This window comes from Grammomys surdaster, unplaced genomic scaffold (assembly GCF_004785775.1).
Source record: "Grammomys surdaster isolate TR1022 unplaced genomic scaffold, NIH_TR_1.0 126198, whole genome shotgun sequence".
In the NCBI taxonomy this organism is placed as follows: domain Eukaryota; kingdom Metazoa; phylum Chordata; class Mammalia; order Rodentia; family Muridae; genus Grammomys; species Grammomys surdaster.
The window spans coordinates 9697713-9712941 of record NW_021621003.1 but is presented as its reverse complement, the minus strand read 5'-3'; the positions used below and the strand labels follow the sequence as shown (position 1 = coordinate 9712941).

General features: G+C 45.5%; 1 protein-coding gene across 27 annotated transcripts in view; it reads left to right on the top strand.

The window, feature by feature from the left end:
• Nucleotides 1-15229, top strand: part of Kcnma1 (potassium calcium-activated channel subfamily M alpha 1) — a 688486-nt gene that overhangs the window by 10266 nt on the left and 662991 nt on the right. The gene's annotated exons all lie outside the window — the stretch shown is intronic.

Sequence of the window (15229 nt, the reverse complement as noted above, 5' to 3'; positions counted from 1 at the left end):
TCTCTCTCTCTCTCTCTCTCTCTCTCTCTCTCTCTCTCTCTCTCTCTCAGTGTGTGTGTGTGTGTGTGTGTGTGTGTGTGTGTGTATGGAGAAATGGGATTAGGAGAGGGGAGAAATGTCTAAGGGAAGAAAAAGAATGTAACAAGAGAGAGGGATATGTAGGTATATGTGCCATAGAAGCAGAAGATGGAACTATTTAGAGGGAGGAGGGCACCAGCAAGGGAGAAGAATAGGGGAGGGTGCCAAGGGAGGACAAATAAAAAGTAAAGCATAGTGCAATATATGTATGAAAATAATGTCACATGGAACCCAGTTCTTGGCATGCTAACTAAAAATTCATTTTAAAGAAGAGCTAGAAAAAGAAAAAAAAACAGACAGGGACCCCAAGAAGCATACAGGAGATGGTGGGGTGTGCAGAAGGATACAGAGACAGTCACACCAGGAGCAATGAGACTTTTCCTCAGGGAGCTGGAGGCTGGATCCATCTGTACGACTGGCAGAGTTTGTTTCCAGCTCCTTTTCCTTGGCCCTATTTGAATATGTCAGATTGCCTCACCTCCAAGGAGTGGAGCTGACCAGTGGGAAACCACTGGGCACAGAGATTTTATTTCTGCAACAGTGTAGGTTTGTTCAATTAACACAGACACTTTGTTCAATTAACTGGGCCCCGTGATGATCACCATGGACCAGCAGCGGTTCTCCTTTGCCTCTTCTCTGTGCACTCCCTTCTCAGTGTCTACAGGAGCTGTGCTGGTGGCCCGTGAATTACAACCACCCCAGTCGATCAGGTGATGGATTCTTAAGGTGTGCTGGAATGATGTCACTAACCAAATCCACAAGAAATCGCAACGGTTTGCATAGCTCTTAAAATTTTTTTTCTTATATTCATTTGCAACCTATTTTCCTCATAAGATTTATTTTTTGACTTCAGTGTTTTGCATTTTTGCCCTTAATCCTGAGTACTGTATGTTCATCGTACAATGTAGAACATTGTAGAAAGAGGGATGTAACCCAGACAGAAGCATTAAAAAAAATGATATGTCACACCTCCTGGAATGAGTACTGTTAAAGAAAATCCAGGGAGATCACAAGTGTTAGAAAGGTAGTAGAGAAATTGGAACCCCCGGAAGCTAGAAGGGAGGGTTTTTACAAAATTAAAAATTAACTATCATGGTTCAGTATTTCCATTTTTGGTCAATGAGCTCTGTGTGCTCACACTGAGAATTGTGATACCCATAACAGCCCAAAGTGGCAACCACCCAGAATCTACTAGAAGGTAAAGGGAGAACCCATGTGTAGCACAGGCACACAAGGGCTGTTGTCCGTCTGTATGAGGGAAGGACCCTGAGGACAGACCTCCATCGTGTTGAGCTAGGTGGTGTAACTTAGACATGAAAGACGGGACTCTGCTCCAACGAGGCACCTAGGATTGCCACATTCACAGAGACTGGTGGTTCTTCTGGGTAGGGTGGCCATTCATATGATGGACTGAGAGCCTCAGCTTTGCAGATGAAAACGTTCAGAAGAGACTCGCACACCAACGTGAATACGTCTGTTACTACCGAGCTGCTCAGTGATAAACAGTTAAGAAGGTAGACTTTACATTTTTATTTTGCTTTATTGTTTTATGTGTAGATGTCTTGTCAGCATGTATGTTTCTGTGCCACGTGCATGCAGTGCCTCTGGAGGCCAGAAGACGGCACTGGATCTCACGGGGACTGGAGTTACAGATGGTTATAAGCAGCTGCGTGGGGGGTGGGAATTGAACCTGGATCTTCTGGAAGAGCAGCCAGTGCTATTAACTGCTAAACCATCTTTCCAGCTCGAAGAAAGCCAAAGAACATTTTATTTATGTCTAATATTTTTAATAATTATTTTTGTAATTCTAACATTTGGTAGGCTATGGCAAGAGGATCTCGACTTCAAAGATAACCTGGATAGAGAGACAATGTCACAACAGGGCCTGGGGATGTAACTCAGTGGTAGAGCACTTGTCTAACATACAGAGGCCCCCTGGTTTAATCCCCAGCACTGAAAATACACACACACACACACACACACACACCACACGCCTCACACACACTGTTTTCAACAGAGAAAAAATAGTCTCTCCAAATCAAAACATGCCCTTGGAGTTAACCAGTATTGCCTGTGGGTCTGTTTACTTCCTTGCCCCTTTTTACTGTGACCCCATTGACCACAGGTTTTCACTTTCTTCCTGTGGGCGTTCAGGTCCTTGAGAGGCCTCTGACCTTTTTGGGTTGGATCCACACAGCCAGCTGCAGAATCGGCAGTGACCTTTTCTGCCCAGAGTCTGTTTTACTGGGGTTTGCTCTTTGTATATTTCTGTAGTGCTGGGCACTCAGCTAGGGGTCTTGTGTCAGCCATTGTACCAGCGAGTGGTAACTCCAGCCCACCTCTGCTCTCAGAAGAGAGTTAAGGCCTGAGTCATCTCAGAATTTTGACATTGACACATGGCATAGAGCAGCTATCGTGTCTCCGACAAGGCGTTGTCTGGGTCTTGGTCTTCCTAGATATAAATTGTTCTTGATTTAATGATTTTTTTTTAAAGTACTAAGCCACTTAGGTCAATTTCAAAGATATCATTTTTACCTTTTATGAATTCCATTACTTGAGGCAGTAGACCCAGGGAGTGGATTTTGCTCTACTAAAAATCACAAAAGTGGACTTTGATTGACGTGTTCCGAAAACTTTACTGCTGACTTTGATGAGGAGACATAGTTGAGAATTTCAATGTGAAGCAGTATTCAAAAGATGCTCTGTGGCTGAGAGCAGGAGCTGCTATCGATGAGAACTGAGTTTGGTTCCCAGCTCTCAGGTCATGCAATTACTTGTCATTCCTGTTCCAGGGGATCTGAGGCTCTGGCTTCTGTGGGTACACACACTTAAGTGCATGCACACTGTCCCCCCGGACCCCCAGACACCCACACACAATTAAAAAGTAAAATATAAATCTTAAAAATTTTAATCAGAGGACATCGGAAATACTATTATGCCTGCATTTAGGAAAAAAAAAATCAGATCTGGGGGAGAAGGGGATGTGTGTGGAGGGGACCTGGGAGGAATGGAGGGAGTGGAGCCTGGGGTTGAGATGTATTATGTGAGAGAAAAAGAAATAAAAAGAAAACATCCAGAGCTAGGTTTTTGTGACTCTGTTATTACTTCTGATGACACAGCTGCATGACTACTGAAGTTTTATTTTGACTCTTGGTGTGGGGGAAAAGTCAAAGTCATCTTAGATTGTAGTCTATAAATAGGCTGGGATTATAGGCTAGCAGTGTTTGATTGAAAAGAAGGCCACGAGAATCAACTCACTTTGAAGTTTTCCCTCAACTCATCCTAAAAGGCAGCCCTGAGCCAGACTGGTCATCTCTACTGTTCTGTGGAGCCTTCCAGCTGCCAAGAGCTGGGGAAGGTTCCGAAGCCTCTCTGGCAGGAGCAAGCATTGGGAGGGGTGATCCCCAAAATGCCTAAGTGCTCTCTGAAACAAAGTTCCCCTCAACCATAAACAGCCAGCACATTGGGTCTTACTGGAATTGCTCTTTTAGATTATATAATATCCATTTGATATTACCAGGGCCACATATTAAACTTTAACTTGTCACAGATAAATGATGTTAACAGTTTGCAGATTCCCAGAGTACGAGGCTGCTCTGGGGCTTGTTCAGCACGCCAGTCATCATCCCACAGCCCAGACCAAACAAACAGAAAAGGGCAGCAAAACCCCTCAAACCTGCACAAGGCATGTGTGTGGTGTGTGTGTGCGATATATGTGTATTGTGTGTATATATGTGGCGTACATGTGGTGTGTATGTGTGTGTGTGTGTGTGTGTGTGTGTGTGCAGGTGATCTTGACTGTGTTTCTTAAGGAACAAACTAAACATTCAGCAGGGATGGCAATTGCAGAACGGAGTGCTCCGTTCATGGGCAGGAGGCAGATATGACAGAGATTTTCTGTTTTCATTTTCCCAGTGACATGACGACATGAGCACCTCGTTTTTTAAGTGATCCCTTTTTTAAGTCGGCAGCTGAAATGCTAGCATGCTAATCTCTCCTGAGTTGCATGGAAACTAATAAAACCACGAAGGTTTCTATTTGTGCTCTGCGAACACAGACGGTAATGAAACCGAAGCAGCCATCTCCAGGGGTGATGCTATTTAAATGCCAGGCAGGGCTTGAAAATGATTTTAATGGTGGAAACAGAAACCAGCTAGTGAGATGTTGCTGCTTATTCTCCCCAGTGTCTGTGTACCTGCATCTTCTCAGACAGAATACACACACACACATACACACACACACACACACACGTGCCCACACATGATCAACATATATAGAATTTATTTGCAGTGTTGTAGGTGGGACCTACTTTGCTATGGAAGTACTTTACTGAGGCCCTAGACTGAACTAATTCGTTTATAGCAAGGCAAGGCAAGGCCCTCCATTGGCTCATATGTCATTTGCTTTTGAACCCAGTAGTTAATTCTGGAACATTCTTTTGTACCCTTTCCTCTTCATTCTCAGGTATCCATTAGTCTCCAGATTTATCATTGTTTTTATCCTGGGAAGTCCTTCTGTGTGAACTGGAAATATTGACATCTTACAGGAAACCAGTAACAAATTTCTGAGTACCAATGAGGCATAAACAGCACTGGAGGTTTCATATGGTAATTAGGTTATTTGATCCTCAAGATAATCCTTTAACATAGATATTTAAAATTATTTTATAGAGTTTTAAAGGTTAGAAAATAAGCGTGAGGAATAAAATCAAATTTCTTCCACCCCTATAGGAAACTTTGTGAGCTCACTGGTGTCGGGGGGTACTAAGCACCTTACATGTAGATATATGGTATTGAACCATCCACTGTGGTAGGTGGTACTATCACTCTTACTTTATGGATCAGGGACTTGAGATCCAGGCCACACATTAGTGTGGGGTAGATCTGAGTACGAATCTACACAGTATTAATGACCTCTGCACCCCATATCCCAGGGCCCATTGTATGATGGATCACTTATAAGTCTAGAGGAACTAATGATTTAGGACTAAAAAGTATATTGAGAGGCTGGACGGTATTGCTTAGCTGATAGAGTGTTTGCCTAGAATACATAAAGCCCTGGGCTCAGTTGGTAGAGGCAGAGGTTATCAGAAGTTCAAGATCATCCTTGGCTACAAATCAAGTTCAAGGCCAACCTAAGGTACATAAGGCTCTGTATCAATGTTTAAACACCACACACACACACACACACACACACCACCACCACCACCACCACCACCACCACCAAACAACAAGGAGTATCTTGAGACTCAAGCACCATTTCTCCATGAGGTGGGACGCCCTTGGGTAAGTGCAGAGAATTTCATAGTGCCAGGATTGAAATGGATCTGAAGCATTGGTCAGATCTCTTAAATTCATGAGCTGTGTTGTCCGAAAATGGGGTGTTCCCCATTTCCTGCTCCTCAGTAAGTAGGTATCCTGTATATAATTGTGCAGGGTCACCCCGAGTGCTGGTGTGAGATTTGTATCATATAACACATAGTTGTGTTTTACGATCTATGGCCCACATGTCAACCCCTGAGTTAGGGTGGATGAAGCACAAAATAAATATTTGGGTGAGTTTTGAGCATTATCAGTCTGTTTAGTAATGCTTCCTTCAAATGGATTAAACATAAGATACATAATTCAAACATGTTTTTAAAAGGTTGAGATAGAGCTTGGAGAGATGGCTCAGATATTAAAGTTCTTTCTGTTCAAGCATAAGGGCCTGAATTTGGAACCCCAGAACATACATGATTGCTAAGTACAGCTGCACTTGTCTATAACCCCAGTGCTGGAAGGCCAAGATAGATGGATTGGCCAGGCAGTCTAGCTGGAGCTACAAGAGTACCCTAGTTCATGAAATAAGGCAGAAAAATGATTGAAGTAAACACTAGGTTGCTGAGTTCTGTGGCCCACCTACAGAGAAACACCTCCACACACGTGCATACACATAAACCAAACCACATACACATGCATACACATCCCAAACACACACACACAGACACACACAGACACACAGACAGACACACACACACAAGACACACACAGACACACACAGACATAGACACAGACACACAGACACAGACACACACACACAAGACACACACAGACACACACAGACACACACACACACACACACACACACACACACACACACACACACACACGAGCATAGAGAAGCAGAAGAGTTGGATGACACTTACCAGCCAGGTCTTCCGGTTAAGCCACAGAGCTGTAGATTTCTGATGTGGAATGGTGCCCACTACTCTCTCATCTCTGTGTGCTTCCAAGTCTCTCTCAAACTCTGTTCTTTCCTTCCACCACATGGGTTCTGGGAATTGAGCTCACAGCATCAGGCTTGGTGGCAGATCCTTTACCTGCTGAGCAACCTCACTGGTCCCCTCTTTCAAACTCTGAGACTATTGCCAATGGAAGGGAAACCATACAAGTGAAATAGATCTGAGTTCTCTGGCTTATTGAAGTGATGCCTTAGGACAGGGAGGTTCAGGAAACCCCTCAGTGGGTGTGGTCCCTCTTGCCTTGGTAGGATCATTTCCTGCCCTCTTGACCTCCTTTAGCTTGGGAATATATTATTTTCCCTCTCTCTATTTCTAGGTAATTGAGTGCTATGACCTTGTGTATTCCAAACTCTATGGGAAGAATATTGAGAAGTGGGAGATGGATTGGTCAGTTAGCAAATCTTTGCAAACCAGACTGTCCTTTCCCATGGGGTGTGGGGATCACGTGAGGCCTTTCTTTTCTGGTAATGCCAGTGGCCACATTGCATGATTGCAGGGATTCCACACACACTGTAGTTATCAACAGTGGCCCCTGGAGCTCTGCAGTGCCCAGCCTACAGTATATCCACATGCCTGTCTTAGCAAGCATATGACTAGCTGGGTCAGTATAATAAACTCACAGAAGAAATAAGAGATGCAGTGTACCACCCTCAATCCTTACTGTCAAAATGAGAAGGCAGCACACCAAGAACTTGAGATTCAGAAAAGGGAGAGGGAGGAATTGGTCAAGGAGGGAGGGGCCGGATGAGCCCATTGGGACTGTGGGGTTGGGGCCACCCTCACTGCCTTGCCTCTCAGAGACAGGCTGTTTCTGATCACTGTACTAATGCCCTGGCATGGCAGGCTTCCCTGGTTTTAAGCACGAGCTTTGAGAAGGCCTCATGTACACATGTCAGCCAGGTGCGTCCCTATGGCCCATGGGTAAGGGATAACAAGACCCCGAGGATTTAAAAGAGGCAGCCAGCTCTGCTATTTTCAGCTGCCACCTACGGTCTCTGCTGTCCCAGGTGTTTGTCAGCACAGCATCCTGTGTGTGAAGCGGAAGTAGCTATCAGAGGTCAGGCCTTTCTTATCCAGGTCATGGCTGCCCCTCTTCCTTGCAACAGGCTAGGTAGTCAGGATGGCCCCAGAGGTTGGCAGGTTGTAGCCATGCTTCTCTGGGTGGGGTGAGATAGGCAGGTGGAGGCAGAGAAAAGAAGGCTGCCATTTACTGCCTCTCCAGCCCAGAGGTACTGGGCAGCTCTTCACCCAGCAGTGGCTACAAAGTGCTGCAGATCTGAGCTATATTCCTGTTGCAGGAGACCTGGTTATAGCATAGCAGAGCACAGTTCTGGCAGGTCCAGATGCAGTAGAAGGTAGAGATGGCCTTGCACAGCCTTAGGTGGTCCAAGACTTCCTCTCCAACCTCCCACCTTCTTATCCCTTGCAGATTAGTTCAACTGATTAGAAGTGTACCTCCCAAGGGGCCATCCTCTCTCTCTTCAGCTAACCTTTCTTTTCCTCCTTGGCTTGCATGGGCATCTGCTGCAGCAGGCATCTCTACTCCCATGTGGAATGCTCCCCGTGGACAGAACTGCTAAGTTTTCTCTTTGGCTCTGTGCCTGGCTGGTGGTCCTGAAGGGCACTGGTGCCTCTGGGTGTTGGTAGATGATATCCTGGCTGTTGGTCTTCACAGAGAGCCATGGGTGAACCTCAGCTCTCTCAGCTCCTGTTATTTATGCATTGGCCTTGGTGCTTTTGAGTCAAGGCTAGCAATGAAGTGCTCCGAACTACTGGAATGGGGTAGAAGGGACTTAATGTAACTTCCTGAGCTGAGTAGGAGGAAGCCGTGGTGTTTCTGTTTGTCTCTTGGGACACTTGCTCTCTGGAAATCAGCGGCCCCATGCAGGGTATCTAACTGCTTTGAGATCATTATGTGTAAGTCCAAGGTCCCAGGAGAAGCCCTGGAGGGAGGGATACTGTACAAGCAGAAGGGAGGCAGAAAAAAGACAGAGAAAGTGCAGTGAATATGGGGGAGGGAGTAGGGAATGAGTGTGTGTACTAGATGTGCATAAAGACGCCATCTTGGAATTGGATCCTTTAAGTCCCACTTAGGCAAATCAGAGACAAACTATTCAGCTGATTGCTCCGTGCATTCTTGGATTTCAGAATAAGACCAAGAATAAGATGAAATGATTGGTTTTAAGCCACTACATGTATATGGGGGTAGTTTTTCTGCAATAGCTGACTGGAATAGGTAGTAGTTGCTAGGGACTTTCCTTAAGACTCAGCTTTTGTTCTCGCACACGGTACCTTTTACATTGCTCCATGATACTCCCCTGTGGAGAACTGATGGCTGACCATAAGTGTAGGCAATATGGCTTCTGGACCACTCTGCTGCTTCTAGGCCAGTGGTCTCTCCATGATGTTCCTTGAGTTGCTGCTTGCTTCCTTGTTTTACTCAGTCTGTCATAATTATTCATTCCTCATGGTTTACATTATAGTGTCTTGTCTGTGATGTGTGCTGTGGTCATGGAAACACTGAACCAGCTCCAAGTATTAGTCAGTCTAGGTCAGCTGCTATAACAGACAGCCCCATCAGTCCAGGGATCTAGGAAACTTCTGCTCACACCCAAAATGCAAAGAGGTACCCTCATTCTGAACTTGGGCCTCTTAAATTCAGAACATGTGAATCTGGTGAGTCTGTCTTGCAGTTAGACAAATGTGAGCTTAAAACCCATTCCTACCCTGCTTGGGGGTGTTGACTAATATCCACTTTAATCTCCATGCATAAAACTCCAAATGGAAGTTTTGGAGTTTCCAAATGAACTCCAAAAATACCCGCCCGTGGAGGTTTTGAAGAAATTAAAAAAGCATTTAGCATCTTTTAAGTGCTGAACAAATGGCTGTTAGTTTAGGTCAGCAGTTTTCAACCTGTGGGTCATGACCTCTCTTGGGGGTATGCATATCAGATATCCTGCATGTCATATATTTATATCACAATTCATAATGGCCAAATTATAATTACGAAATAGCAATGAAAATAATTTCGTGGCTTGGGGTCATCACCACACGTGGGAACTGTATTAGAGGGTTATAAGGTTAGGAAGGTTGAGAACTTTTGGTTTAGATGATTCCTCTCCTTCAGTTGCCACGGCCTGGATAGTCAGAATGAGGAAGAGGAGGGCTCTGCAGGAACTTGGCATCCAAAGGCTTGCAGCAATGTGGGGACAGTTCTCTGGTTATTAATAATAGAGCCAGAGCTTAGGGCAAAAGAAAAATGGAGATGCCCTTTTCCCTCTACGTCTGACCCTACACTCACCACCACCATAGGAGGGAGGAAAGAGGGACTGTAGGGAGAGGAGAGGAAAAAGTTTGGACTACAAATCACCTCCGCACTGTAGGGCGGGGGGGGGTCTAGCTCAGTTGGTAGAATCCTAACACACATGCAAACCCGGGCTTACTATCCAGCACCCTATAAAACAGATGTGATGGAATATGCCTATAATCCCAGCACTTGGAAAGTGGAGGTGGAAGTATCAGGAGTTTGAGGCCAGACCAGTCTATGTGAAACTCTGTCTCAAAGATTTCACTTTAAACGGATTTATTTTAGAAAGCCTCAGTTTACCGAATGATGACTCCACCGGATGATTCTGAAGCTCCCCTGTGACTCTACACATTGACTCTGTTTGGGGTAAATCTTTGTTTTTTTCCACCTGAATGGTGTGTCCGGTGCTGCCACCTTCCATGTTCTCAGGCAAATGCAGACAACTGCAAAGGGGGCAGGGGCTTTAGAGGGCAGAGCTGCTTCTCCTGTGGGACAGAGCTTTGTTAGGTTCCAGAGTCTGGACACCAGAATAAGAAGGGCCAAGTGGCCCTGTGTACCTCAGGAGCTGTGTTCACCATGGGGTTCTGAGGAGAAGGGGATAAGGCAGAAGGGCCTGTAGGCCATCCAGGCAAGGAAGAATCAGGTAGTGCCCTGCTTAGGAATCTATCTCTGACTCAGAGAGTTGGGTCAGGCACCTGCTGCAAGGTTTGCATAGCACCTGGTATTTGTCCTTAAACTTTGCTTTTTTGTTGGGGATTATGTGTACTGAGACACACAAAACTTGTTTTTGTACACTGAATTCCCGGAAGATTTTCTTCTCCACCTCCAGCTCCATTTCATGTCAGGTTGATGTTGCCACTGTCTGAATTAAGCAAATATTTTGCTCATGGGTCTCCTGTCCCACATTTGGGCCAGGTTGGGAAGAGGGTTGCCAAGAGTGTTACTCACAGTGCCTTTAGGGAAGTCAGCAGTGGAGTTGAGGCTGTGTGAGGAATGGACAGGGTCTTCTTCATCGGTGTGGTGAGATGGTAAGGAAACACAGGTACTTGGGATTAGTTCTCTCTTCCTCTGCCAGGGAGCTCCTTAAACTCTCTCTTTCTGTAGCTATAGGGGGAAGACCACAGAGTTTCATGCAGCATGGGAGATATGCTCAAAAGCCGGTAACCACCGTCAGTGTATATATAGGTACAAGGCAATGCTTAGTTGAAGTTGACTTGAGCCACTTCATGCCAATCACTGTGTAGACAAGGATGAGGCAGGTCCTTGAGACTCCAGAGCACTTCTGGTGCTTAGGGCTCTGGCTAGATTGTAAGCTCCTAATGGGACCCAGTGCAGACTCCCCACTCTGTGCTATGGGATGCAGAGCCAGGCAGGATGTGTGTCTTGTCTCAGTGTTCTCAGCATTGAGCATGTGACATGACACAAATGGGTACTTAGGAGATGTTGAGTGAGTTAGAGAACAGATGCATATTCAGCAATCACTCACAAATATTCCATGTTACATTTATTTTTGGGGCAGTGATTCCTCTTGTCCAAAGCTTCTTGAGTTCTGAGGGTATTGAATTCCTTTTGGAAGCCAGAGTACAACCTTTTTAGACTACTTTCACCAGACCGCAGGTTTTAAGAAGGCAAGACTCCCTCCTGGGCTTAGGCATTAGCGGGGAGTGTGTGTGTGTGTGTGTGTGTGTGTGTGACCTGAGGGTGGAACTCCAAAGCTACCTTACTGCCATTTGCTGGTAGGTTGGCAGAATATTCTAGAAGTGTCTTGAGCTTGACTTGCTCAGAAGAAAGGCCGTTTTATGTGCTTTTTCGAAGTTAAGTGTAGGATAGCAGTTCCCGCCAGCAGACAGCCTTCAGCTATATTTGATGAAACCACAAATTTGTTTTCTTCTCCACCCTATTCCCACTATGAAGAGACCTCTGTCCAGCTAGCCACCCGCCATCACTGAAAGAGGCCAAGTTCCTCCTTGAACTGTACTGAGCTGAATTGCAGCCACTTGGATGGAGGGGGTGATGTTAGCCCGAACAAAAACATCCTGTTGGAGATGAAGCCATGCTGAGCTTTGTTACATATTGGGAAATAAGAGTGCAGAGGTGAACTGTGAAATCTTACTGTAATTAGCCCCTCTGTGCATGCCCATGTGCCAGTCTGCAGCCAAGCTGCCTCCTAAGCAGTGCCCCCTTGCCAGTCCAAATCAGCCCAAAAGCTTCAGAGGTCTTGCTTCATTGGGTCTGATTTTTAGATCAGAGGATTGCTTTGAGGCCAGACAAACTTAGAGTTCTTTAATGGAGAACTGGGTGCATTGGAGAGAGGTGGAGAGAGTCACAGAGAACCTGAAGGTAGATAAAGTTAGCCCATTTGTAGGAAGCCAGAGTTGGTAGAGCTCCAACGTTGGCCACTTTGCTTCTGATGGGTCAAGGGGCACCCTTGAAGGATATAGTTGCTCAGTAGCTGAGGTCCATCACCTGAGGTCACAACAGCCACCCCAGAAGGTAGAAAATGAGCCAGGACACTGAAAAATTCAGTCTTAGTGTGTAAGCGAGAGCTCCAGGCCATTTGTATTTTGTTTGCACAATAAAGAATTATTGAATCCCGATTGTATGCTTGTGTGCAGTGTAGGAGTAGAAGGTGAAGAATTTCCAGAAGTGAGTCAGTACCAACAATTTTGTCTTCCAAAGGGAAAATGGCCTAGAAGGGCTCCTTGCTGTTGGAAGGGGTTTCAGAAACTGTGCTCAAGGCCTTTCTTGGCTGTAAAGAAATGATACCCCTATTTGAAACAGGAAGCATGGCAAAGATGTTATGGGTCTTTTGACATTCATTGTTTCAATGGAGGCCTCCTGTTTACACAGGGTACCTAACCCCAGACCTCAGGTACTCAGGCTGGGGAAGGTCACCTAGATGAGTATACAGGCTGCACTGGTCTTTGGAGGTGAGGAGTCTGGGTTACAGTTTGTATTCAGGCAAAAGGACTGGGTGGCCATGTGAGGACTGTGAAGGGTCAGGAGGCAATGGAGTCCTGAACGTTTCTCAAAGCTGTTTCTCACAGGGAAAGGAAGATGAATATTCATGGGTCTTTGACTTGTCTTTTGCTTCGCCTAGCAGAAGAATAACTCTTTCAAGCATTCAATTCCTGCAGCACAGGGAGGGAGGGAAAAAGAAAACAGGGAAGATGGTAGATTCTGTGAGCAGCTGAGTGACATGGTGCCCATAACTTTGGAGAACTGCGTTTCAGTCTCTGGTGGTGTTCACGAACTACACATATTACCTCTGGAATTTGTGGGAGCTTGGCTCGGCCTTTGTTTAGTATCTGCTATTTATTGTTGGGAGGGTGTTTTGGCCTGACTTAGCTTGGGTGTGAGCAGCAGAGTCAGGAGATACCAGAAAGGCAGTGGGATTTTCATCTCTTGATCCCTTTACCTTTTGCTGCCATAGATCTTAAACCAGGTCAGTAGGATAACACTTGCTTTACTGTTTTGTGGTCTTTGAACTTATCTGGTGTCTTCAAGGACCTATTTTCCTTCTGCTCCTCCAATGTGCTTTCTTTATAATTGTCCTCAACTGGAGGCTGGCTTGCTGTTGTAGCTCCAGTAGGCAGATGTTCAAGTCAACCTTGCTTGGAAAGGAAGTACTTTTGTCCCAGCATTCCTGGTTCAGGGATCTGAGGACTGTTGTAATTGGGCTGCCTGAGACCAGGGCTCATGCACTGTCCTATCTCTTCAGAACTTCAAGGACTCCAATGGAAAGCAAGGTGTATAAGTGGGAAAGTTCAAGGTCGGAGCAGTTGAATCCCTTATATGTGGAGGAAGTTTGTGAACCCCATAGTGAAGATCAGTTGGGGATGGGGGTGATTGGCCCCTTTATTTTTACTTTCCCCAGTTGGGTTCTCCTAAGCATCACCTTTGACTTGTATACTTTTCAAATGTGTGTGTGTGTGGGGTGGGGGGAGAGAGACAGAGACAGAGAGAGACAGAGGGGCAGAGAGACAGAGAGGAGGCAAAGGATAGAGGGATGGAGTGAGGGACAGGAGAGAAGTGTAGAGTATGTTCATCTAAAAGGATGTGGTGGCTCTGTGGTGCTTTGTCTCTGTCTGTGGTTAGTTTTGAAACCTAAGCTCTTACTTCCTCATATGATTAACTCAGGCTGGAGTGTTGAGAATTTTTTTCTTTTGAGACAGGGGTTTTCTGTATACCTCTGGCTGTCCTGGAACTTGCTCTGTAGTCCAGGCTGGCCTTGAGTTCAGAGATCAGGCATGAGTTGTCACTGCCTGGCGTGAAATTTTTCTTTTTAAAGGACAATTTGATTGTTCACATTTATGTCCTTTCTCTTAGATGTTGGTTATGTTGTTCTAAATTTTAGGGACTGTAGCCTAATATAAATGAAAATATAGCACCTTATTTCATTTTTATTTTGAAGAAGTTGGTTTTAAAATTTTGAAGTTGACAGAGCTGGGTCTGAGATAGTTCAGTGGATAAAGCACTTGTAGCACAAGCAAGAAGAGCAGCGCTTGAGTTCCCAGCATCCATGTGAAAGCTTGTGGGTGTAGTGATCCACCTATCATTCCAGTAGTTGGGAGGTGGAGTTAGTGGATCCTTGGGGTAAGCAGGCTAACTAGATTACTTCGAAGAGATCCTATTTCAGTAGCTAAGGAGACAATGGTCCAAGACAATGCCCAACATCAACCTCTAGCTGTTGCCATCCACACGTAAGCAAGCATGTATATATGCCCACCATACACACGACACATGCAAGACAAATGAAGACAACACATAAGAACTGTAAATGTTTGTCACGTGCAGCATGGTTGTTGTGTGACCTTTCCTGGGGAAGATGGCAAAAATGTCTATTTACCCCAGATAGGCCACTGACAATGAGCCAAATGAATGACTCTACTTAAGGCTAGCTCAGTGAACCAATGAGTTTGCCGGGACACTCACAGGACCACAGGCAAGGAGCTACTTTGAGGAGCACACATGCCTCAGAGGCAGCTGCATCACTGAAAAGCCTATCCTAGCATGGAGTGTCACTGAGGAAAGCTGCATCCCTGGATCTCCCTACAGAAGTTGTAAGGTGCCCAGGGTTGTGGAAGAAAGACAGAGAAGGAAACAGATGACTATGAGCTGTAGAGAGGTAGAGCAGCATCTATTGGTCGTCAGTTGACCTCCAGTGGCTAGAGCCATGCAGATAGTGTGAAACGTTTTCCAGGTGACTGTGCACCAGTTACTTTTCCCTGCTGTGACCAATGAGCACAGGCTTCAGTACCTTAACACAGTGTGATCATGGGGCACAGTGTTGGATACCTGCAACCCAGCCACTCAAGAAGCTGAGGCAAGAGGATTGCAAGTTCAAGGCTAGCCTGGGTGATTAATGAGACCCGTTTCAAAATAAAAATAAAGAGCTGGGAGAATAGCCCAGTCAAGTGCTTTACATAGCTTGTCTAAGTCGCTGGGTTCCATTCAGTACTAGATAAAGAAAAGAGGAGAAGATTACCCAGTTCCTACAGTTCAAGAGGTTAGAGTTTTAGATCGATTTTACTGGTCCAATGACAAGGCATCTGATGGGAGGA